General features: G+C 43.0%; 1 long non-coding RNA gene across 1 annotated transcript in view; it reads left to right on the top strand.

Annotated features, from left to right (window-relative positions):
- Positions 1 to 3383: 3383 nt before the first annotated feature.
- Positions 3384 to 26594, top strand: part of LOC135043115 (uncharacterized) — a 195880-nt gene continuing 172669 nt past the window's right edge. Inside the window, exon 1 of the long non-coding RNA XR_010236446.1 lies at positions 3384 to 3513. This is a non-coding gene — a long non-coding RNA (uncharacterized LOC135043115). The remainder of the gene's footprint in view (positions 3514 to 26594) is intronic.

The following is a 26594-nucleotide window of genomic DNA, read 5'->3' as shown; positions in this document are numbered from 1 at the left end:
GTGGAAAAAAAATCATCTACCTTGGGATCGGTGATTGGTGCTGTGGTGCAGGCTGCGGGTCATTGGGGCTCCCTGACACTCCTATGACCCTCTGTGCAGTAAAGTGATGCTGCAAAGTGGCAGCTCACTTTACAACACTGTAGGTCACAGCACACAAGGAGCCCTGATGACTGGCACCCCTCCAGGAGCTCTGAATTTTTTATAAAAATACCCCAACAATGCTGCGGAGTGGTATTGTAGGGATAGAGCTTTCTCACAAGCTCAGTCTCTGTATGTAATTATTGATACACCCGTGCAATGTAATCAATAACCACATTGCTAATTGGGTCGATTTTTATCACATCACATCCGCATCCGGATGGTGATAAATTGGCCACTTAATGTGCTATTGTTAATAATAGATTAATTGATTAATAGATTAATAGATAATTAGAGAAGTGCGCTGACCCCCGTGTTTTGTGTTTGGATCTGCATTAACATTGTTTGGTTTTGCCAAAACCACCCTCACGTGTTTTGGTTTTTAATCTGTATTTTTTCCACAAATTCATAAAAACTGCTTAAATCACCTTTTTTGTTCCTACAGTATTATTAATATCAATAACATTAGATTCCAGTCAGCCAAAGGCTGCAGCAAGCTGGCTTGATACTAAGCGACAGGGCAGCAGCACAAAAAGTTTATAGCACATCTATGAAACCTTGCCACACATCCGTGGCAGAAATTAAAAGTGGTACAACATGGAAGTGTCCTTGGGCCCTCCCACCCACCCTTATGTTGGATACTTAAAAGGACATTCACAGTTTAACAAACCAAGTGCTTCAGCAACAGGGACCCCCACAAACCAAGCTACTAATGGGCTTAAGGCAGCTAAGCTAACATATTTGCAGTGGCAAGACATCATTGTCACTACCATTGTCAGCATCACCAGTGTGTACATCATCCCCACACAATGGGTCTAATTCAGACCTGACCGCACAGCGGCCGATTATTAAATGAATACATATGCGTATGCATAGCAATGCACATGCATGTTGCCAAACAGTGACAGGATGGTGCAAAAATTTGATCGCTAGGCGTTAGCAAGGTGATTGACAGGAAGGAGATGTTTGGGGGTGGTAACTGGCTGTTTTCTGGGAGTGTCAGGAAAAATGCAGGAGTTCCAAGTGTTTTTTGGGAGCGTGTGTGACATCAGCTCCAGCCCCAAACAACCTGTTTATATCACACTGTAGGAGTAAGTCTTGGGCTATGCACAGACTGGAAAAATCATTAAATGGTGAGTGAGTTGCGAACAGATGTCCAGATGTCCACTGTACACATGCTTCGCACACTTGCACAGGGCAGTTTTTCACTCAACCTGGGTGGTGACTATCTGATTGCAGACCTATGCTAATTTGCAGCACAGTGATCAGGTCTGAATTAGGCCCAATATCAATTAATCTCCGCTGCAATCCACCGTTACAGAAATCTCTGTACTTTGATGTAGTTGCCAGTAAAGGTCTTCCATGTGGAATTTGTAGTTAATTTTAATGAACATCTTTTCCACATTTTGAGGAAGTGTTACAAACGCTTTCTGAGTACACACTAGAAAGTGAGCAGCTAAGCAGCTTAAGCAATGCAAAGAGAGAGTGTATACAAGGGCCACCAAATTGCCTTTTTTTTCTTCCTTCCAGGGACTCTGACAAGCTTTTTATATGCTGTCATTAAAATAAACCTCCCCCATTCTTTGGATTTTGACCGGATCTGATGGAGTTACGGTAGAAGTGTCACTAGTTTTGGTCAATTGTTTTCAACCCGACCAGATGTCAAAATGTTGGCTGAAACATCTGCATCACCACTGGTTCTCTCAGGAAAGCTTAGTTTTTTACTAGCAGCAGCAGTTGCTGTAGAAACTGAAGGAGGAGGTGTTGTCATGTCAAGTACCACTTGAGCTGCCAAATTGCTCTCCAGGAGATCTTTGCATCTCTTAAGATCTTGGTCAGTTGGAAAGAAATAGATTGCGGATGATTTAAACCTAGGATCAAGCACGGTTGCCAAAATTGAGTGATCCAATTTCAAAATATTGACAACCCTTGGATCCTGGCAAAGCATATAAAGGACTTGATCTACGAGTCCAACATACTTAGCTGAATCTCTTCATTGCATCTCCTCCTTCAATTTCTCAAGCTGTCTTTCCAAAAGTCTAATTAGGGAAAACACCTGACTCAATTTAGCATTGTCTGAACTCACTTCACGTGTGACTACAGTATTTTGAATGGTCTTCACCTTGCACAACAGGAAAGTATTCTCCACTACGTTGGACTAAGATACATTCCCCCTGTGTAGCTTTGGATGGATTTTTCTGTTACTCCATCTGCTGAAGCATATAAAATTCTACCTTGTTATCACCACTTGCTTCAGTTGGTGGCAGGGAAAAGTGATCTGTTCTTGTAGTCATTGCAATCTCTTTCATTCTGTTTTTTGGTCACAGACAGCATTTCCTGCACTTCCCTGTCATTTACTAAAAAACTCTGTACCACCAAGTTGATTGTGTGAGCAAAACATGGGACATGTTTGAATACACCCAGCTGTATAGCTCTCATAGTGTTTGTCATTATCAGAAATCACAAATCCTGAGGCCGATCAGTATGTGATCCCGGCAACCAGGATACTGTTCATTAGAATGGCAAAAGGGGGCAAGAGCAATGAAGACCCTTGCGGGCTTGGTGGTGAGCTTTGCAGGCCACAGGTTCTATTCTTCCTCTATGGGTGTCGTCTACACCCACAGAGGGGGAATCACCTACCTCACCGGCATTCCGGTGCGGTATGGTGCCCCTGGCAGTATCCCGGCATTGGTATTGTGATAGCCAGGATCACGTCCATCGTTATGCTGACCGCATATCTCCTGAGGAGAGTCTAAGTGGGGTTAGCCATGTTTCTATGACATCCCTTAGTTTTTCTAAGAGGTTGTTATCGGTATGCCTCTTATTGAATCCAGTGGTGCACAGAGTAGCCAGCCTTTGAATGAGCTGGCGGTGTTTGTTAGATTCTGTTGCTGCTGCTGCATGCAATTCACTCACCCAGTGGTCTGTCATAGTCATGTAATCTTTAGTTTGCCTACTACCGCAATAATTAGTTGTTGTTTTTTAATGTCCTGGTACAAATGAGGATTTGCTTTTCTAGTGAAATGGAGCCAAAGTGGAATTTGGTAGCATGAACACAGGACCTCAAGTAACTGTATAAAACCAACAAAATGCAGGAATAACTAAGTGCGCACCGGAGCTGCTGGAAATATCACTCTCTCTAAGAGGGTTCTCCCCCCCCCACCCCAAAACATGCTCAACAGAAAAGAAAATGAAAGAGGACTTATCCTGCGTTCCTCAATCCATTCACTGATCGAATATTTCTAACACACAGGACCCCAGCTCTAAGGACGGTGGCGGATCTGATGCTGCAACATAACGCGGAGAAAGGATTTCTGGGATTCCCTCTGACAAAAAAACCCACACGCCCGTTTGGCCACAGTTCTAATTTTTACGGTAATTACCCACTGTACCTTATGAATTGGTGTCATATATGACATGCTGCTTATTGTTAATTTATATATTGTTTTTACTGTAATTTTCTTAAAAAATGTTTTTATGTGTATGTGCCTTATTAAAATATTGTATAAACTGTACTTCACTATTTGTACATTACATTTTTGTTTTATGGCACAATGATGAAATTCATGAATGACTTAGAAATATTGGATCAGTGAATGGATTGAGGAGCGCAGGATAAGTCCTCTTTCATTTTCTTTTCTCTTGAACTGTATAAAACCCACTGCATTATGTAAATGCAGTTGGGTACAGCACCTACACCACACATAAGATGTACAAAAAAAAAAGAATTATTTTTACATTTTTTACAAATTACTACTCACACTGCAGGGAATCACAGCATTTATATTTATGTGAACAAACACTGTGGGGCACAGCACACATGTTGTACAAAAAAAATATGATCTTTTTCCTTTTTTCACAAACGACAAATCACATTGCAGGGAGTCACAGCATTTATATTTATGTAAACAAACACAGTGGGGTATAGCAGACACAAGTTTTACAAAGTTTTTGCAAATGACAACTCTCCAACCGAGTCACAGTGCTTCTATTTATGCATGCAATGCGGAACAGCACCTATTGAGCTTTATTGAATACACAAGTTGTACAAAAAATAAATACTACTTTTTTTTCTTCTCAAATGACAACTCACACTGTGGAGTAACAGTGCATATATGTATGAACACAGTTGGGCACGGCCTGGCCCTGAACACACAAGCTTTTTTTAATATCTTTTTTATTTATTTGTATTTTTTACAAACCTCTGTGAATCACTGCACTTATTATAGTAATGGTGGCACGCACCAGTGTGTGTGCACCAACAAAGGGTTAATACTGCAGTACGGGCAATGACAAAAAAAGAACACCAGTGTGCACCAAGGGTTACTACTGCCCCTGTATTAGGAGCTGTGGGCAGCAGTATGGGCAGTGGCAAAAAAAAAGAATATCGGAGTGCACCAAGGGTTAATGCTGTGACTGATTGTGCAAAAATAAAGGGTTAATCAATAATTGCATTGAAAAAAATAATGCTGCCCTTAGGAGGAACTTAGGAGGAGCTCTGTGTTTTGTGTACTGTGCATCAGTTTTGCTATAATGCTTAATGACCTGGCAGTCTATTGGCTGTGCTCTCTGACACCCAAATCACTGAGGGAGGGACTTATATAAAATCCAACACACAAGATCCGATGCTGGGAAGACTACATTCTGCCTCATTTTGGAATCTGATCAAGGACAGAAAACCTGAACTGGTGTTTGTTTTCCCTCTGATTTTTGAAGTTCAGGTGGCCATGGTTCTCAGGGAACTCATCTCTACTAATAATATGCTGCTTTTACTCAAATTTTCTGTATTTGAAAGTGTTAAGTATAGTACAGTACAGTACAGTACAGCATAGTAGTGACATCAGTGCGAAAATGCACTGGTGGAAAACTAAGTGTGAGATCTGTGCAACTCTAATAAATATGTATCATGTTGCGCAAAGCTGAGTAACTTTGTATTTAAGATTGCTCCAAAATATTTGGGATCAGTTATTCATCCATTAACAGGGTGATAATGGGGTAATATTAAATACATAAGACTAAGAATAAAAATATTATCTAAAGCTGGATAGAAATAGCCATTCATGGAGCTGAAAATAAATCTGCTCCTAGGGCACATGGATAAAACACTGTTGTAGTTAATCTACAGTAGCTGCTGTTTGAACTTGTTAATATTCATAACAAGACTATAAACACATCCTACACTCCAGGCTTTGATTTGAGCAGAAGCTGAGCCACAATTTTTTTTTTTAAATAGAACAAAACAAGTTGATTTTTTCCCGTATCCCAAGGTATGTTAATTTTGTTATGTTTAATCTAACCTTATAGCTGCAATATGATCTGTTAAATTATTCCAATTATTATCATTGTTTCTGTACTTCATCCAGCCACAAAACTAACAGATGCCTGCAATAGAATTCAGAATGTTATGAATGACATTAAATAGCTGCATACTAAAACTTCTAACTTTGCGTGGGTTGAGAGGTTTCATGTCCAACATTTATTCTGAGGTTTTATGGTGAGCACAGAAGTGGGACCAGGGAACAAAGATCGCTGTGTTTTCTCAATTTGAAACAGCTGGTATTTTTTATTTTTTCACAAACAAGCCAAGGAATCCAACACATTGGGACTGATGTTACAAAAGGAATAGGAATCTGTTTAAGCATCTGTTACTGCATCGTGAATTCTGCAGATAAATAAAATAATGTTGCTAAGTGCCAATCCGTTCATTAACATTGGCAAACGGAGACTAGATGTGCTCGGTTATATTTGGTCATCGCATACTGAGAATTCTTGTCGCAGCACACAAAGTACTGTATTTAGAGAACAATTTGATATGGTCCATTATGCGTGTTGCCAGGTTTTTGATGCTGTATTTGCTTTTGGTGCTGATATTTCTGTATGAGTAAATCAAATATGATTGTAGTTTCATTACGGGATTCTACATAACTACTAATGAGCTGTTAGATGCAAACTCAACACTAATAGTGATTATTACCAGACATAAAATCTCCAGTCGGTGCCTCAGTAACTATCACCTGTCACAGGCAGGTATTTTGTTTAGTTTTGCTAAGGTTTATTACTCTTTTCTTTCTTTTTAAAGTCCAAGATTTATTCTAGTATCCAGAATGCGGGACAGCTATAATGATGCACCATGTAAACAATAAATATGTATTAAATTTTAAAAGGAAAAAAATCTTTGGTATGTCTGCGTTTCACAGTTTTGAGTATTAGTAGGAGAAATAAGAATATCAAAATAGAATTATAAAATAGTGTGTGATATAGCTGAAGTTAATGAGCTACTGCCATATAAACAGAAAGTGCCTCGTATAATCCTAGGAACCCAGATTGCATGGAAGGCAGACAAAGTATCATAAAACAGAGCATAAAATATATCCTAAATGGTGCTACAACTGAAACTGACTAGATAAAGCAACTATATTTGGAGAACGCAATACTCTTTGAATAGACAACAAAGAAAAGAGCTAGAATATCTATTACTGCACATAAATCAATGTATGGCAATCCGCCTTCTGTTTGGAACATTCAGATCTCTACATTAGATTTGGCTTTGAAAAAAAAAGTGTGGTGGTTTGCAAACCGCATACAAAACCAATGCTTAGCAAATTCCTCAGTACCATCTTAAGAAAACTATTATCTTGCTCAAATAAACATAGGGGGTGATTCAGACTTGATCGTAGATGTGCTAAATTTAGCACATCTACGGCCAGCTTCCCTGACATGCGTAGGGACGCCCAGCACAGGGCAAGTCCGCCCCACATGTCAGGCCCTGCCCCGTTGCACAAGTACAAAAGCACACCTAACGGTCCGTGCACACCTGTGTTGCCCTGACCGCACCCCCTAAACGGCGGCCAAATGCCACCGGCCCGCCCCCTCCCACCCAGTGACCCCTTCTGCCTGTCAATCAGGCAGAGGCGATCGCAGGGCAAAGACAGTCGTCGGCTGTCTGGCATGTGCCGGTGCACTGCATCGCCGGCGCATGTGCAGTTCAGACCTGTGTGTTCGCACAGCAGCAATCAGGTCTGAATTAGCCCCGTAATCTTAAATTAAAGGCATGAAAAGTATTAATTTTATAACTTGATAGATGACGGAGATAATGTTGGGGCTGTCACATTATTGGATGTATGTCTCATTTGCGGTGTGTATTTTGCGTGAGGTCACATGCTCCAAAAATGGGTGCATTTAAGTGCAGGCAATGCAGAGTGGTAAGCATTTAGACTAGAGATATGCGGCGGGTACTTTTCATGTTTTGTGTTTTGGTTCTGGTTCCATCCTCGTGTTTTGGTTCTGGCTTGGTTTTGAAAAAAACATCCTTTTCGTGTTTTGGTTTTGGATCTGGATGATTTTTGAAAAAAACATAAAAACAGCTAAAATCACAGAATTTGGGTTAATTTTGAGCCTACGGTATTATTAACCTCAATAACATTCGTTTCCAGTCTATTCTGAACACCTCACAACTCACAATATTGTTTTTAGGCCAAAAGGTTGCATAGAGGTCACTGTATGACTAAGCTAAGCGACACAAGTGTGCGGTACAAACACCTGGCCCATCTAGGAGTGGCACTGCAGTGGCAGACAGAATGGCAGATTTAAAAAAATAGGCCCCAAACAGAACTTAATGCAAAGATAATAAAAGGTGCAATGAGGTAGCTGTATGACTAAGCTAAGCAACAGAAGTGTGCGGCACAAACAACATGGGAAGTGCTGGAATTTTCCCAGATGTAATACACGCACAATATTGGTGGCACAGGACAGCGTACTCCTAAACCACACACACACACACACACACACACACACACACACACACACACACACACACACACACACACACCAAAGCCTGTAAAATTTATTTGGATAATATTATTATAATAATATGCAACACAGACGAGCGTACCCCTACACCACACAGGGCATACCCTGTAAAAATGATTTGGATAATAATATAAGTATATAACCCTTTTATTTGGAGTAAATAATATACAGCACAGGACACCACCACTGGACTTACGGCAGTAAAAGACACCACCACTGGACTGATGCAGCACAAGACAGCACCACTGGACTGGACTTACACGGCAGTACCCCTGGAGTTGTACAGCAGCACCCCTGGAGTTGTACGGCAGTGTCAGACAGGATGGCACTTTAAAAAACTAGTCCCCAAACAGCACACGATGCAAAGAAGAAAAAGAGGTGCAAGATGTAATTGTCCTTGGGCCCTCCCACCCACCCTTATGTTGTATAAACAGGACATGCACACTTTAACAAACCAATTATTTCGGCGACAGAGTCTGCCACACGACTGTGGCTGAAATGACTGATTTGTTTGGGCCCCCACCAAAAAAGAAGCAATCAAACTCTCCTTGCACAAACTGGCCCTACAGAGGCAAGATGTCGACCTCATCCTCATCCTCCGATTCCTCACCCCTTTCAGTGTATACATCCTGCTCCTCACAGAGTATTAATTCGTCCCCACTGGAATCCACCATCACAGGTCTCTGTGTACTTTCTGTAGGCAATTGCTGGTAAAGGTCTTCCCGGAGGAATGTATAATTAATTTTGATGACCATCATCTTCTCCACATTTTGTGGAAGTAACCTTCTACGCCGATCGCTTACAAGGTTACCGGCTGCACTAAACACTCTTTCGGAGTACACACTGGAGGGAGGGCAACTTAGGTAAAATAAAGCCAGTTTGTGTAAGGGCATCCAAATTGCCTCTTTTTCCTGCCAGTATACGTACGGACTGTCTGACATGCCTACTTGGATGCTGTCACTCATAAAATCCTCCACCATTCTTTCAATTGTGACAGAATCATATGCAGTGACAGTAGACATGTCAGTACTCGTTGGCAGGTCCTTCTGTCCGGACCAGATGTCAGCACTCACTCCTAACTGCCCTGCATCACCGCCAGCAGGTGGGCTAGGAAATCTTATAATTTTCCTCGCAGCCCCAGTTGCGGGAGAAAGTGAAGGAGGAGCTGTTGATGGGTCACATTCTGCTTGAGTTGACAATTTTCTCACCAGCAGGTCTTTAAACCTCTGAAGACTTGTGTCTGCTGGAAAGAGATGCAACATAGGCTTTAAACCTAAGATCGAGCACGGTGACCAAAATGCAGTGCTCTGATTTCAACAGATTGACCACCCATGAATCCTGGCAAAGCGAATGAAGGGCTCCATCCACGAGTCCCACATACTTTGCGGAATCACTCCATCTTAGCTCCTCCTTCAAAATCTCCAGCTGCTTCTGCAAAAGCCTGATGAGGGGAATGACCTGACTCAAGCTGGCAGTGTCTGAAATGACTTCACGTGTGGCAAGTTCAAAGGGTTGGAGAACCTTGCACAAGACGGAAATCATTCTCCACTGCGCTTGAGTCAGGTGCATTCCCCCTCCTTTGCCTATATCTTAGGTGCAGGTATAGGCTTGAATGGCCTTTTGCTGCTCCTCCATCCTCTGAAGAATATAAAGTGTTGAATTCCACCTTGTTACCACCTCTTGCTTCAGGTGATGGCAGGGCAGGTTCAGGAGTGTTTACTGGTGCTCCAGTTTTCGGCACACAGTGGCTGAATGCCAAAAGTGGCCTGCACGCTCCTGTCATTTTTAGAAAAATTCTGCACCACCAAATTATTTGTATGTGCAAAACATGGGACGTGCTGGAATTTGCCCAGATGTAATGCACGCACAATATTGGTGGCGTTGTCCGATATCACAAATCTCTTAGTCCCACTGAACTAATGGCGGATACCGGATGCAAGTCTAACACCAACATACCTGTCAAGGCCTCAGTTATCCACTTTGCAACAGGATGACTGCTGTCATATTTCATTTTCCTCACCAAGGACTGTTGGACAGTCAATTGCTTAGCTGAAGTAGTACAAGTGGTTTTCCGACTTCCTGTCTGGGATGACGATCGACTCCCAGCAGCAGCAACATCAGCAGCGGCAGCAACAGCAGCAGTAGGCGTACCACTCAAGGATCCTCCGGAGGAAGTTGATGTTGAGGGAGTTGGTGGTGTGGCTTGCAGGAGCTTGGGTACAAGAGGAAGAAGGGATTTAGGTGTCAGTGGACTGCTTACGCTCTTACCCAAAGTTTCACAACTTGACACTGACTTCTGATGAATGCGATGCAGGTGATGTATAAGGGAGGATGTTCCTAGGTGATTAACGTCTTTACCCCTACTTATTACAGATTGATAGAGGCAACACACGGCTTGACACCTGTTGTTCGGATTTGTGGAGAAATAATTCCACACCGAAGAGGTGTTTTTTTTTGTATTTTGCCCAGGTATCACAATGGGCTTATTCATCCCATGGACAACAGGTGTCTCCCCTGGTGCCTGATTTAAAAAAAAACACATCACCATCAGAATCTTCCTCGTCAACTTCCTCCTCAGCACCAGCAACACCCATATCCTCATCCTGGTGTACTTCAACAGTGACATCTTCAATTTGAATATTAGAAACTGGACTGTGGGTGCTCCCTCCAGAACTTGCAGAGGGCGTGCAAATGGTGGAAGGAGCCATCTCTTCCCATCTAGTGTTGGGAAGGTCAGGCATCACAACCACCGACACACTTGAAATCTCCTTGGGGATTTGTGATACCATCTTAGAATGCACAGTTCTTTTTCCAGCTTAACTCTCTATTACATTTTCTAGCGGAAGTATGAGGGCTTCCATCGTCATGTGAAGCTGAACCATTAGTCATGAACATAGGCCAGGGCCTTAGCGGTTCCTTGCCACTTCGTGTCGTAAATGGCATATTGGCAAGTTTACGTTTCTCCTCAGACCATTTAATTTTATTGTTTTGGGTCATTTTACTGAACTTTGGCTTTTTGGATTTTACATGCCCTCAACTATGACATTGGTCATCGGCCTTGGCAGACAATGTTGATGGCATTTCATCATCTATGTCATGACTAGTGACAGCAGCTTCAGCACTAGGAGGAAGTGGTTCTTGATCTTTCCCTATTTTATTCTTCACATTTTTTTCTCCATTATTTTTCTGGAGTTATATAACAATATGCGGTACAGGAGAGCATACCTCTACACCACACAGGGCAAACCCTGTGAAAATTATTTGGATTAAATATTAATAACCCGTTTATTTGTAGTTTAAAAATATACAGCACAGGACATCACCACTGAACTTATATGGCAGCACCACTGGACTGGACTTATACGGCAGTATTACTGGACTTATATGCCAGTACCACTGGAATTATACGGCAGGATCACTGGAATTATACGGCAGTATCACTGGATTTATACGCAGTATCACTGGACATATACGGCCTTTTCACTGGACTGGATTTATATGCAAGTACCGCTGGAATTATACGCCAGTGCCGCTGGATTTATACAGCAGTATCACTGGATTTATACGGCAGTACCGCTGGACATATACGGCAGCATCACTGGACATATATGGCAGTATCACTGGACTGGATTGATACGCCAGTACTGCTGCAATTATACGTCAGTACCACTGGAATTATATGCCAGTATCACTAGATTTATACTGCAGTACCGCTGGACGTATACGGCAGTATCACTGGACATATACGGCAGTATCACTGGACTGGATTTATACGCCAGTACCGCTGGAATTATATGCCAATACCACTGGATTTATACGGCAGTACCGCTGGACATATACAGCAGTATCACTGGACATATACGGCAGTATCAATGGACATATACAGCAGTACCACTGGACATATATGGCAGTACCACTGGACATATAGAGCAGCACAGGGACACCACCACTGGACTGATGCAGGATAACACTGCAATGGACTGGATTTATACAGCAGCACTGGACATATGGCAGCAGAGGACACCACCACTGTGACTGGACTAATGCAGCACAAGACACTACCACTGTACTGAGGCAGCACAACACAGCACCACTGGACTTGACGTATACAGAAGCACTGGACATATGGCAGCAGAGGACACCACCACTGTGACTGGACAGATGCAGCACAAGACACTACCACTGCGGACAGAGACACGTCCTCTCTTTACACTCTCCAATGCCAGAGTGAAAATGGCGGGGACGCGCATTTCCTTATATCGAATCCAAACCCCGCGAGAATCCGACAGCAGGATGATGACGTTTTGCCTCGTTCTGGTTTCCGAGTCAGGAGGGAAAACCCAAGCCTGGCTCGGATCCTGGCTCCGGTAGTGAAGTCTAAAATGATCTCCGTTATCGTGCATATTGCGCCCATAGTAATCAGGTTTAGCTGTGTAAAGGGTTGGGTGCCTCACTACTCCGGGGGTAGCGAGCTGAAATAATGATACAACGTCCCTGAGGGCAGAAACAGAATGGGTGTGGAAAGGGGTGAAAAGAATTGAATCCCGCCCAAAATGTCGACTATGTTTCTAGAAAGGGGGGGGGGGGTTATAGTTACTGCACCAAGGGGCAGATTTATCAATGACTGATATTCTTATCACTTGCTACTTGCTGTTAGGAGCTGATTGGCTGCAGCAACATTTGTCATTCATAGAGTGATAACATGATTATCAGTTGCTGATAAACTTGATGACCCCATATCTCTAACTTAAAAGAGGGAGCAAAGAAAGGAGGGTAACTTACTGTACTTAGGGGGTCATTCCGAGTTGATCGCTAGCTACTTTCGGTCGCTGCGCAGCGAGCAGGCAAAAAATCGGCTCTTCTGCACATGCGTATGCGGCGCAATGTGCACGCGCATTGTACTATTACAACGAACGATCTAGTTTCACACAAGGTCTAGCGAAGCATTTCAGTCGCACTGCTGTCCACAGAGTGATTGACAGGAAGAGGGCATTTCTGGGTGTCAACTGACCGTTTTCAGGGAGTGTTTGAAAAAACGCAGGCATGCCAGGAAAAACGCAGTCGTGGCTGGCCGAAAGGCAGGGCGTGTTCGTGACGTCAAAACAGGAACTGAATAGTCTGAAGTCTGAGTAGGTCTGAAGCTACTCTCAAACTGCACAAAATTATTTTGTAGCCGCTCTTCGATTCTTTCGTTCGCACTTCTGCTAAGCTAAAATACACTCCCAGTGGGCGGCGGCATAGCGTTTGCACGGCTGCTAAACACTGCTAGCGAGCGAACAACTCGGAATGACCACCTAAGTGCACAGGAACCCTTATGGAAATAATTTCATTCATACAGAGTTTGCAGTTTGGGATAGGGAGAATTGTTTACCCTATTAATATTAAAATATAACTTTTATTATGCATTAATAAAACATTCAACTATACTTAGAGCAATAAAGCAAAATATTAAAAGATAGAAAGGTAAAATATTAGAAAATAAGTGAATCTTACAAATAAATGAAATAGACTGACATGGTCACAATATAGTTAGTTGCACATCAGTAGCTTTACTTGCAGTCAAAATATAGACCTGGTCAAAATGTCGACATTTATAATCTAGGCATGTCTATAATTTTACTGTTGATATTTTGACCATATCAAAATGTGAACATTGAAAATATAGGTAACTGGACACAGTGACCTGCAGTCAAAATACAGGCAGGTGTACTGTACATGCTTTGCTTGTCATGTATGTACCGCGTCTATGCAGGGGAAGAGCACTACTATACTGTATTTCCAATTATTTAGAGCAAATATGATGGTGATTAGCTACAATGATGGAGTTTAGCGACACATAATGGGTGGGCAGTTAGCCTGTGAACAGTTCTCTAGCAGGAAGGTGGTAATTACTTTTATTGTATGACAGAACATATGACTGTATGGCTGACATGATTGTTCCCCAAAATAATTTTGCATTGGCTGTTAACCATCGATGGCTTGTAACCATCAATAGCCGATGGTCATCCCCAGGGCTGGATTTACCACTAAGCAGTCTTGACGGGCCCACATAAATCAGTCCCTGATCAGTGATCTGCAGCATTTTTTCCTGTACTACAGCATGCCTGTCATTTACTGTCTCAGAAGCCCCGCCCATAAAAACCCAGAGGTCACCCCCCCTTCTCATGCCACCCTAAAACAGTTCAACATACATCATATATAGGAGCGGACATGGCCTTCTCTTTGTTGGACTGAAACGTCATTTGCCCAAGGGAACCTAATCCTTGGGGCCCCTGTGTTTCATGACCCCACCGCTCCCCGGTGCTTTCAGCTGCTGGTAATAGCCAACACCCCCCTTCCCACCCCAGAGCACACAGCCATAAGATGGGGGCCGGGGCTGCCTGTTCCCAGTGCCAGTGGAGCTCCATGGTGTCAGTGGAGCAGGTAACGAATGAACATGGATTTGTCAGCCTGGTTCACCTAAGTTTCTGCTCTCCTCCATCTCCTCCTAACTGTCACAGCTCCATCCTAACCCCACCATCCCTTACTCCTTTACTCCAATCCGTAAATCAGCTTGTGCTCTTCTCCAAGGCTGTGCCGTTTCGCACATAGAAGTGACGAGACAGGTTTACACAATCATTGTGTAGTGTGTGTGTGTATATATATATATATATATATACAGTATATATATATATATATATATATATATACACTGCTCAAAAAAATAAAGGGAACACTTAAACAACACAATGTAACTCCAAGTCAATCACACTTCTGTGAAATCAAACTGTCCACTTAGGAAGCAACACTGATTGACAATCAATTTCACATGCTGTTGTGCAAATGGAACAGACAACAGGAGGAAATTATAGGCAATTAGCAAGACACCCCCAATAAAGGAGTTGTTCTGCAGGTGGTGACCACAGACCACTTCTCAGCTCCTATGCTTTCTGGCTGATGTTTTGGTCACTTTTGAAAGCTGGCGGTGCTTTCACTCTAGTGGTAGTATGAGACGGAGTCTACAACCCACACAAGTGGCTCAGGTAGTGCAGCTCATCCAGGATGGCACATCAATGCGAGCTGTGGCAAGAAGGTTTGCTGTGTCTGTCAGCGTAGTGTCCAGAGCATGGAGGCGCTACCAGGAGACAGGCCAGTACATCAGGAGATGTGGAGGAGGCCGTAGGAGGGCAACAACCCAGCAGCAGGACAGCTACCTCTGCCTTTGTGCAAGGAGGAACAGGAGGAGCACTGCCAGAGCCCTGCAAAATGACCTCCAGCAAGCCACAAATGTGAATGTGTCTACTCAAAGATCAGAAACAGACTCCATGAGGGTGGTATGAGGGCCCGACGTCCATAGGTGCGGGTTGTGCTTACAGCCCAACACCGTGCAGGACGTTTGGCATTTGCCAGAGAACACCAAGATTGGCAAATTCGCCACTGGCGCCCTGTGCTCTTCACAGATGAAAGCAGGTTCTCACTGAGCACATGTGACAGACGTGACAGAGTCTGGAGACGCCAAGGAGAACGTTCTGCTGCCCGCAACATCCTCCAGCATGACCGGTTTGGCAGTGGGTCAGTTATGGTGTGGGGTGGCATTTCTTTGGGGGGCCGCACAGCCCTCCATGTGCTTGCCAGAGGTGGCCTGACTGCCATTAGGTACCGAGATGAGATCCTCAGACCCCTTGTGAGACCATATGCTGGTGCGGTTGGCCCTGGGTTCCTCCTAATGCAAGACAATGCTAGACCTCATGTAGCTGGAGTGTGTCAGCAGTTTCTGCAAGACGAAGGCATTGATGCTATGGACTGGCCCGCCCATTCCCCAGACCTGAATCCAATTGAGCACATCTGGGACATCATGTCTCGCTCCATCCACCAATGACACTTTGCACCACAGACTGTCCAGGAGTTGGCGGATGCTTTAGTCCAGGTCTGGGAGGAGATCCCTCAGGAGACCATCCGCCACCTCATCAGGAGCATGCCCAGGTGTTGTAGGGAGGTCATACACGCACGTGGAGGCCACACACACTACTGAGCCTCATTTTGACTTGTTTTAAGGACATTACATCAAAGTTGGATCAGCCTGTAGTGTGTTTTTCCACTTTAATTTTGAGTGTGACTCCAAATTCAGACCTCCATGGGTTAATAAATTTGATTTCCATTGATAATTTTTGTGTGATTTTGTTGTAAGCACATTCAACTATGTAAAGAACAAAGTATTTAATAAGAATATTTCATTCATTCAGATCTAGGATGTGTTATTTTAGTGTTCCCTTTATTTTTTTGAGCAGTGTATATACTGTGTGTGTGTGTGTGTGTGTGTGTGTGTGTGTGTGTGTGTGTGTGTGTGTGTATATATATATATATAAAAGGTTGGGCAAAAAAGTATTTGGACAGCCACCGATTGTGCAAGTTAACCCACTTAAAAAGATGAGAGGTCTGTAATTTCCATCATAGGTACATTTCAACTGTGAGAGACAGAATCTGGAAAAAAAAAATGGAAAATCACATGGTATGATTTTTAAACAATTTACTTGTATATTCTTGTGGAAAATAAATATTTGGACACCTACCAAGCAGCAAGATTTCTGGCTCTCACAGACCTGTTACTTCTTCTTTAAGAAGCTCTTCTATCCTCCACTCGTTACCTGTATTAATGGCACCTGTTTGAACTGGTTATCTGTATAAAAGACACCTTTCCACACCCTCAAACAGTCAGACTGCTTCCTCTCCATCATGGCCAAGACCAGAGAGCTGTCTAAGGACACCAGGGACAAAATTGTAGAGCTGTACAAGGCTGGGATGAGCTACTCGACAATAGGCAAGCAGCTTAATGAGAAGAGATCAACTGTTGGCGCAATTATTAAGAAATGGAAGAAATACAAGATCACTGACAATCTCCCTCGACCTGGGGCTCCATGCAAGATCTCACCTCGTGGGGTATCAATGATCTTGAGAACAGTGAGGAATCAGCCCAGAACTACACAGGGGGACCTGGTCAATGACCTCAAGAGAGCTGGGACCACAGTCACAAAGGTTACCATTAGTAGCACACTACGTCGTCATGGATTGAAATCCTGCAGCACCCGAAAGGTCCCCCTGCTTAAACCAGCACATGTCCAGGCCCGACTAAAGTTTGCCAGTGACCATCTGGATGATCCAGAGGAGGATTGGGAGAATGTAATGTGGTCAGATGAGAGAAAAATCAAACTTTTTGGTATATACACCACTCGCCATGTTTGGAGGGAGAAGAATGATCAATGGCATCCCAAGAACACCATACCCACTGTGAAGCATGGGGGTGGAAACATCATGCTTTGTGGCTGCTTTTCTGCAAAGGGGACAGGACGACTGATCCGTATTAAGGAGAGAATGAATTTTGTTCAAAAACCTCCTTCCCTCAGTAAGAGCATTGAAGATGGAACATGGCTGGGTCTTCCAGCATGACAATGACCCCAAACACAACTAAGGAGTGGCTCCATAAGAAGCATTTCAAGGTCCTGGAGTGGCCTAGCCAGTCTCCAGACCTCAACCCAATAGAAAATCTGTGGAGGGAGTTGAAAGTCCGTGTTGCCCAGCGACAGCCCCAAAAAATGACAGATCTAGAGAAGATCTGCATGGAAGAGTGAGCCAAAATACCTTCTACTGTGTGTGCAAACCTGGTCAAGAACTACAGGAAACGTTTGACCTCTGTAATTGCCAACCAAGGTTATATTACAAAGTATTGAGTTAAACTTTTTGATTGTCCAAATAATTATTTTCCGCAAGAATACACAAAAAAATTGATTAAAAATCATACAATGTGATTTCCTAGTTTTTTTTTTCAGATTCTGCCTCTCACAGTTGAAGTGTACCTATGATGGAAATTACAGACCTCTCTCATCTTTTTAAGTGGGTCAACTTGCACAATCGGTGGCTGTCCAAATACTTTTTTCCCCCACTATATATATACTGTATATATATATATATATATAATACAGAAGACCCGGCACTCCTCACGCTCCCCAGCGTATCAACAGTATGCTCCCGTGCCCTCACCTCTTAGGACCTGTATCCCATAAATAGCGATAGCAGTAAGTGCGGCACTGGGAGTCTTGCAATGAAGTTGAAGAAAGCGTGTCTTTATTGCATCTACGTTTCGGGGACGCAGCCCCTTCGTCAGGATAACCACACAGTGAACAAAACAGTGTTTAAATAACATACAAGAGAGGAGGTACTCACCGCTGCCTCCGGCCACGCTGCCCGGGTCCCGGTCCTGACGTCACCCCGCGCACCGGAAGTGACGCGGCTCCGGTCCGTGCGGCTAGCGTACTGGGGCTAGGGAACAAGTAACCATGGAAACAAGTTACAGCAACAATAAAATTAAGTAAAGTGCATCGTGCTCTCATAATAACAAATAGTGAACCATTGCAACATCATAAATATATTTGTGGAACAACCACAAAGTAATAAGTGTAAAACATTAATGGGTGTGAGATATGGAAATACATATAACATGATATGTCACCAAATAATGTCCATACTATAAGGTGCTAGCTGCTGCGGGAATGTATTTATATCTTGCAACCAATTAGCAAAAAGATTTAATAAATGAATAGATTTAGCTCAGGGTACCTCCATCAAACCATGTATCAGTATACCAATGCGGCACTGTATTAAAAGCATACCTATAAATAGAAATGGAAAACGACATAGCACCAAACAGGACGCTGGTCACTAAATCCAGCACGAGACTAACACAAAAAGAGGCATGCGTACAGACGCATGCTTGTTACTAACACCTATGCATAATATCAAAAGCAAGGGATGATGAAACCAATCATAGTAAGGTGCTAATATCTACCTTACTACCCCCCATTCTAGGACTCTCATAAAAAGCATCTGAAGCTAAGAGCTTCATTTAAGCCCCTGGGGAATTGGGTATTAAGAATGTAGATCCATTTTGCTTTAGCCTGTAGCAATTTCTTTGAGCGATCACCTCCACGTAGTGAAAGCGGAACTTGGTCAATAATCTTATACCTAAGTGTAGCCATACCATGCTTGGCTAAAGCATAATGGCGTGCCACAGGCTGATCACTGCCACCTGCTTTGATGGCCTCACGTATGGCGTACCTATGTTGGGCCATTCTAGTCTTGAAGGCACAATCGGTCTTGCCAACGTAGGCCAATCCACATGGGCAGGTTAACAGGTAAATGACAAATTTTGAGTCACATGATAAAGGGTATCTGATGTTATATTTCTTCCCTGTATGTGGATGTTGAAAACTGTCACCCTGTAACATATATCCACAGGTAGTGCAGCCACTACATTTGAAACACCCATTTCTTCGTCTGAGAAAATTTTTGGGATTTATCCTATCAAGTGAAGAAATGTCGGTCCTAACAACAAAATCCCTAATGCTTCGCCCCCTAGAAAAACTGGGTAATAATCTTGACTGATAAGCGTCTCCCAATTCTCTGTCTGATGCAATAATGGGCCATAATTGCCTAGTGCGCTTAATTAACTGTGGGCTATTAGGATTAAATCTAGTTACCCATGGGAACCTTCCTGAAAGTTGTTTAGGTGGTTTAGGTTTCAATAGTTGTTGACGTGTGGCCTTTAAAGCTTTTTGTTTGGCTTGTTCAAGTAACCCTGTTGGATACCCCCTCTCAATGAATTTGGAAAACATCTCATTCAATTGTGTGTCTCTTATTGACTGTTGGCTATTAATCCTGCACACCCTTAAAAATTGTGAGTAAGGGAGGCCTGTGATTGTAGATTTGGGATGGAAGCTATCAAACCTTAGTAGATTGTTCCTATCAGTAGCTTTAGTGAACAACTCAGTGTTAATAACACCTTCAGTCAATGTAATACACACATCAAGGAAATTAATCAGTGTGTCATTACACTCCAAAGTGAACTTGATGGGACTAGCTGTGGCATTATGTTGCTCTATAATATCAATTAGTTGATTTTCGGCCCCCATCCAGAAGATGAGTACATCATCTATGTACCGCTGATAGAGACATAGCTTAGATGAAATGGCTAAATCCTGTAAAAACAGCTCCCTTTCCACTTCCCACATAAACGCATTGGCAAATGCCGGGGCCACCGCACTCCCCATGGCGCAGCCAGTGCGCTGAATGTAAAAATGATTGTCATGCAAGAAATAATTGTGTGTCAGTGTAAATTCTAACAAAGAAAAATAGAATTTAATATCTGGTCCTACATATTTGGGGTTATTAGTTAGAAGGTGTTCCACCGCTGATAGCCCCGCCCCATGGGGGATACAAGTGTATAGACTTGTCACATCTATAGATGCCAAGATTAAATTACTGGGTAAAACACCTAAGCCCTCAAGAATTCGTAGAAGTGATGACGTATCCTTTAGATGTGTTGGTGTATCCTGTATACATGGTTGGAGATAACTATCACAAAAGAAGGAAATAGCCTCACATAATGAACCCCTGGCAGATGTAATAGGCCTGCCAGGAGGATTCATTGCATCTTTATGGATCTTGGGAATCACGTAAAAAATAGGAACTACGGGAAAATCCACACTAAGTGCCTTGGCTACTACTGAGGTAATAATTGATGATTCCACTGCCAGTTTTAACATATCATCCAGTTCCTTCTTGAACTGGCTAGTGGGGTCTCTAGACAATCTAGCATATGTGGAACTATCTGCTAGTAACCGTGTACATTCTGCTTTATACTTTACAGTATCCAAAACCACAATCCCCCCTCCCTTATCTGCCTGGCGTATTATGATGTCTTCCCTCTTGCCAAGCTCTACCAGGGCATCAAATTCACCTTTGGCTAGATTGGGATAACATTTGCCATAATTATTTGGCTCAGATGTCTCAAGCATCCTACTAAAAGTCCTAATGGAAGCATTCAGGGAATGTGGATCAAACGTGGATTTGGTAAGTTTTCTCACCTGCGGTGGAAGAGAGGAAGTCCCTAGAGATGAAGCAACCACATTGTCCTTCGCAAAATGTTCCTTGAGCTTCAGAGATCTAATCAATTTGTACTGTTCAACTTTCTGGAGAAAAGGATCAGGTCGAGATGTAGGGATAAAAGAGAGTCCTCTGCTTAACACTTTGGACTCCATCTCCGTAATCCGTTTAGTAGAGAGATCAAAAATTAATTGCGTCTTCCCTTTGGGGGTTTGGTGCCTGCATTGCCGCCCCTTCTGCCTCTTTGTTTGCCCCCCTCGCCTCGTTGGGGCACTTCTCGTCCGGCTATAATGGCTCGGGTGCGGACCCCTAAAGGGATCTCTCTTCTGTCTTGTGGGGTACCTTGAGTTCCTTCCTCCGTCTCACTAGCTGATGTGCTCGAATATTGAGGGCGTTGAAATCTTCGCCTATTATGAAATGACTGTGTACCACGTCCTTGAGTGGCTTGACTCCCCAGCCAGGAGTATACCTTATGCTGGTCATAATCTTGTTGAACCCGAACTCTTTTTTGTTTTTTAAATTTAATGAGGTTCGTTTTGTATGACTCGACCTCATCTGAGAGTTTACTCAGCCACTCAGGTACCGGTATTGTTTTCAAGTTGTGTTCAATTTCAAATAACTCAATTTTATTTCTGGTAATGGTTAGCTCACGGGTGGACTCCTCAATCACCAATAATAGCAGGTCCATAGAGCACTTATTAAGCACTGCGATCCATTTTTTGCAAAAGTTCACATCATAACGCCCAATAGTCGGCATATTATGGATCCTAAATCCACGTGGGATCTGCTTGGCCCTATGGTAGTAAGACAATGTCATGGCGTGGTACAGGAAATCAATTTCTCTTTTACGAAGCCTTAAAAATTCCTTATGGGTATCCTCACTGGATGTTCCAATATCCGTATCAAACAGTGGTTCTTTGTAAAGGATATTCTCCGCTTCAGCTTCAGAGAAACTTAAAGTATCATACGTGTCACATTGTAAAAACAGAGTTGCTCCCTCCGTTGCTGTAGCATCAGTATTGGACATGATTGAGTGACAAAAAGCGTGGCACAGGTGCAATGTGCAAAGTCAATTACTGATAGTGCTTATTAAAGTGCTAGTGCTAGTGCTAATAGACCTCCTGAGTCAGGTAAAACAGGTTAATGAGGGTGCCTTGGACAAATGCTTTAAGGCCTTAAAGCAAAATAGGCCACAGCATACACATAATACAGAAGACCCGGCACTCCTCACGCTCCCCAGCGTATCAACAGTATGCTCCCGTGCCCTCACCTCTTAGGACCTGGATCCCATAAATAGCGATAGCAGTAAGTGTGGCACTGGGAGTCTTGCAATGAAGTTGAAGAAAGCGTGTCTTTATTGCATCTACTTTTTGGGGACGCAGCCCCTTCGTCAGGATAACCACACAGTGAACAAAACAGTGTTTAAATAACATACAAGAGAGGAGGTACTCACCGCTGCCTCCGGCCACGCTGCCCGGGTCCCGGTCCTGACGTCACCCCGCGCACCGGAAGTGACGCGGCTCCGGTCCGTGCGGCTAGCGTACTGGGGCTAGGGAACAAGTAACCATGGAAACAAGTTACAGCAACAATAAAATTAAGAAAAGTGCATCGTGCTCTCATAATAACAAATATTGAACCATTGCAACATCATAAATATATTTGAGGAAAAACCTCTCTTCCACCGCAGGTGAGAAAACTTACCAAATCCAGGTTTGATCCACATTCCCTGAATGCGTCCATTAGGACTTTTAGTAGGATGCTTGAGACATCTGAGCCAAATAATTATGGCAAATGTTATCCCAATCTAGCCAAAGGTGAATTTGATGCCCTGGTAGAGCTTGGCAAGAGGGAAGACATCATAATACGCCAGGCAGATAAGGGAGGGGGGATTGTGGTTTTGGATACTGTAAAGTATAAAGCAGAATGTACACGGTTACTAGCAGATAGTTCCACATATGCTAGATTGTCTAGAGACCCCACTAGCCAGTTCAAGAAGGAACTGGATGATATGTTAAAACTGGCAGTGGAATCATCAATTATTACCTCAGTAGTAGCCAAGGCACTTAGTGTGGATTTTCCCGTAGTTCCTATTTTTTACGTGATTCCCAAGATCCATAAAGATGCAATGAATCCTCCTGGCAGGCCTATTACATCTGCCAGGGGTTCATTATGTGAGGCTATTTCCATCTTTTGTGATAGTTATCTCCAACCATGTATACAGGATACACCAACACATCTAAAGGATACGTCATCACTTCTACGTATTCTTGAGGGCTTAGGTGTTTTACCCAGTAATTTAATCTTGGCATCTATAGATGTGACAAGTCTATACACTTGTATCCCCCATGGGGCGGGGCTATCAGCGGTGGAACACCTTCTAACTAATAACCCCAAATATGTAGGACCAGATATTAAATTCTATCTTTCTTTGTTAGAATTTACACTGACACACAATTATTTCTTGCATGACAATCATTTTTACATTCAGCGCACTGGCTGCGCCATGGGGAGTGCGGTGGCCCCGGCATTTGCCAATGCGTTTATGTGGGAAGTGGAAAGGGAGCTGTTTTTACAGGATTTAGCCATTTCATCTAAGCTATGTCTCTATCAGCGGTACATAGATGATGTACTCATCTTCTGGATAGGGGCCGAAAATCAACTAATTGATATTATAGAGCAACATAATGCCACAGCTAGTCCCATCAAGTTCACTTTGGAGTGTAATGACACACTGATTAATTTCCTTGATGTGTGTATTACATTGACTGAAGGTGTTATTAACACTGAGTTGTTCACTAAAGCTACTGATAGGAACAATCTACTAAGGTTTGATAGCTTCCATCCCAAATCTACAATCACAGGCCTCCCTTACTCACAATTTTTAAGGGTGTGCAGGATTAATAGCCAACAGTCAATAAGAGACACACAATTGAATGAGATGTTTTCCAAATTCATTGAGAGGGGGTATGCAACAGGGTTACTTGAACAAGCCAAACAAAAGGCTTTAAAGGCCACACGTCAACAACTATTGAAACCTAAACCACCTAAACAACTTTCAGGAAGGTTCCCATGGGTAACTAGATTTAATCCTAATAGCCCACAGTTAATTAAGCGTACTAGGCAATTATGGCCCATTATTGCATCAGACAGAGAATTGGGAGACGCTTATCAGTCAAGATTATTACCCAGTTTTTCTAGGGGGCGAAGCATTAGGGATTTTGTTGTTAGGACCGACATTTCTTCACTTGATAGGATAAATCCCAAAAATTTTCTCAGACGAAGAAATGGGTGTTTCAAATGTAGTGGCTGCACTACCTGTGGATATATGTTACAGGGTGACAGTTTTCAACATCCACATACAGGGAAGAAATATAACATCAGATACCCTTTATCATGTGACTCAAAATTTGTCATTTACCTGTTAACCTGCCCATGTGGATTGGCCTACGTTGGCAAGACCGATTGTGCCTTCAAGACTAGAATGGCCCAACATAGGTACGCCATACGTGAGGCCATCAAAGCAGGTGGCAGTGATCAGCCTGTGGCACGCCATTTTGCTTTAGCCAAGCATGGTATGGCTACACTTAGGTATAAGATTATTGACCAAGTTCCGCTTTCACTACGTGGAGGTGATCGCTCAAAGAAATTGCTACAGGCTAAAGCAAAATGGATCTACGTTCTTAATACCCAATTCCCCAGGGGCTTAAATGAAGCTCTTAGCTTCAGATGCTTTTTATGAGAGTCCTAGAACGGGGGGTAGTAAGGTAGATATTAGCACCTTACTATGATTGGTTTCATCATCCCTTGCTTTTGATATTATGCATAGGTGTTAGTAACAAGCATGCGTCTGTACGCATGCCTCTTTTTGTGTTAGTCTCGTGCTGGATTTAGTGACCAGCGTCCTGTTTGGTGCTATGTCGTTTTCAATTTCTATTTATAGGTATGCTTTTAATACAGTGCCGCATTGGTATACTGATACATGGTTTGATGGAGGTACCCTGAGCTAAATCTATTCATTTATTAAATCTTTTTGCTAATTGGTTGCAAGATATAAATACATTCCCGCAGCAGCTAGCACCTTATAGTATGGACATCATTTGGTGACATATCATGTTATATGTATTTCCATATCTCACACCCATTAATGTTTTACACTTATTACTTTGTGGTTGTTCCGCAAATATATTTATGATGTTGCAATGGTTCACTATTTGTTATTATGAGAGCACGATGCACTTTACTTAATTTTATTGTTGCTGTAACTTGTTTCCATGGTTACTTGTTCCCTAGCCCCAGTACGCTAGCCGCACGGACCGGAGCCGCGTCACTTCCGGTGCGCGGGGTGACGTCATGACCGGGACCCGGGCAGCGTGGCCGGAGGCAGCGGTGAGTACCTCCTCTCTTGTATGTTATTTAAACACTGTTTTGTTCACTGTGTGGTTATCCTGACGAAGGGGCTGCGTCCCCGAAACGTAGATGCAATAAAGACACGCTTTCTTCAACTTCATTGCAAGACTCCCAGTGCCGCACTTACTGCTATCGCTATATATATATATATATATATATATATATATATATATAGTTACCAATGTCTTTTATGTAAAAGAACGAGGCGGCACTCCCAAATTCCATAAACAAGGATTAGTGTATTCAATGCATCATAATTTCCATAGGCGTCTATGGAAATTATGATGCATTTAATACACTAATCCTTGTTTATGGAATTTGGGAGTGCCGCCTCGTTCTTTTACATAAAAGACATTGGTAACTATTATTGGACTTTTAGGAAGGCACCCCTGTAAATTGCATGTTTATCCAGAGTGCCAAGCTGATTGCAAATAAATATATATATATATATATATATATATATATAAATAATATACTGTATATATTAGCTAATAAGATCTGGCTGTGTCAGTGCCCATCCATTCACCTTGGCTCTGCCGTCCTCTCCAAACTTTAGCCCTCGTATGATGTCCCACAACTACCTCCATTGTCATCGCAACGTGCAAGGGGATCTTAGAGCTGCTGGCCGCAGGGGAGGATTCGGGGGTTCCAGGACTACAGGGTGCAGAGAATGTTTGTTATGTCCCTGGGCCAATAGCTGCAGGTGAGGATCATGGGGTCTCCAGGCAGCCACAGTCATAGCCAGGGCCACACACTGCTTATACTGGAGACTGGACACTAGATGCCAAAGCAATAAACAGGAATAGCCGCATGCGTGGCAAGTGGTACCCGGAAGTATCAGGACCACTTGCCGCTGGCACCAGCTATGAAGACAAGGTCATGGGCACATAGAACCCCTGATAACGAGCAGTTCAAGGAAGTGGAGCAGCTGCAGCCAAGAGCACCCGGAAAGGAAGCAGCCTCCCAGCCTGGTAAGTATGCGGCTGCCATGTGTAAGGGGCATTACAGTGTATGGCATAATGTGTAAGGGGAATTATGGTGTGTGGGATAATGTGTAAGGAGCATTACTATAAGGAGGAATAATAACAAATAATGTAAGTGGCATAAATCAGGAACAAAAATATAGTGCTACAGATTGTTTGTGGGAGGGGTCCCCAAACTGGTATCTTGCCTAGGGCCCCATAACGTCTAAATCCAGTTCTGGCAATCCCTACTTCATTATGAGTTTAGTATTGAGCAGTTATACTTAAATGCCTCTCTGTATTGTATAGTATGTTCGAACAATACTCATTGTGAAATTGATTGCCATTATATACTGTACTGTA

This window comes from Pseudophryne corroboree, chromosome 1, assembly GCF_028390025.1.
Source record: "Pseudophryne corroboree isolate aPseCor3 chromosome 1, aPseCor3.hap2, whole genome shotgun sequence".
NCBI lineage: Eukaryota > Metazoa > Chordata > Amphibia > Anura > Myobatrachidae > Pseudophryne > Pseudophryne corroboree.
Note: the sequence above shows the minus strand (reverse complement) of the source record. Positions and strands in the feature narration are given on the sequence as shown.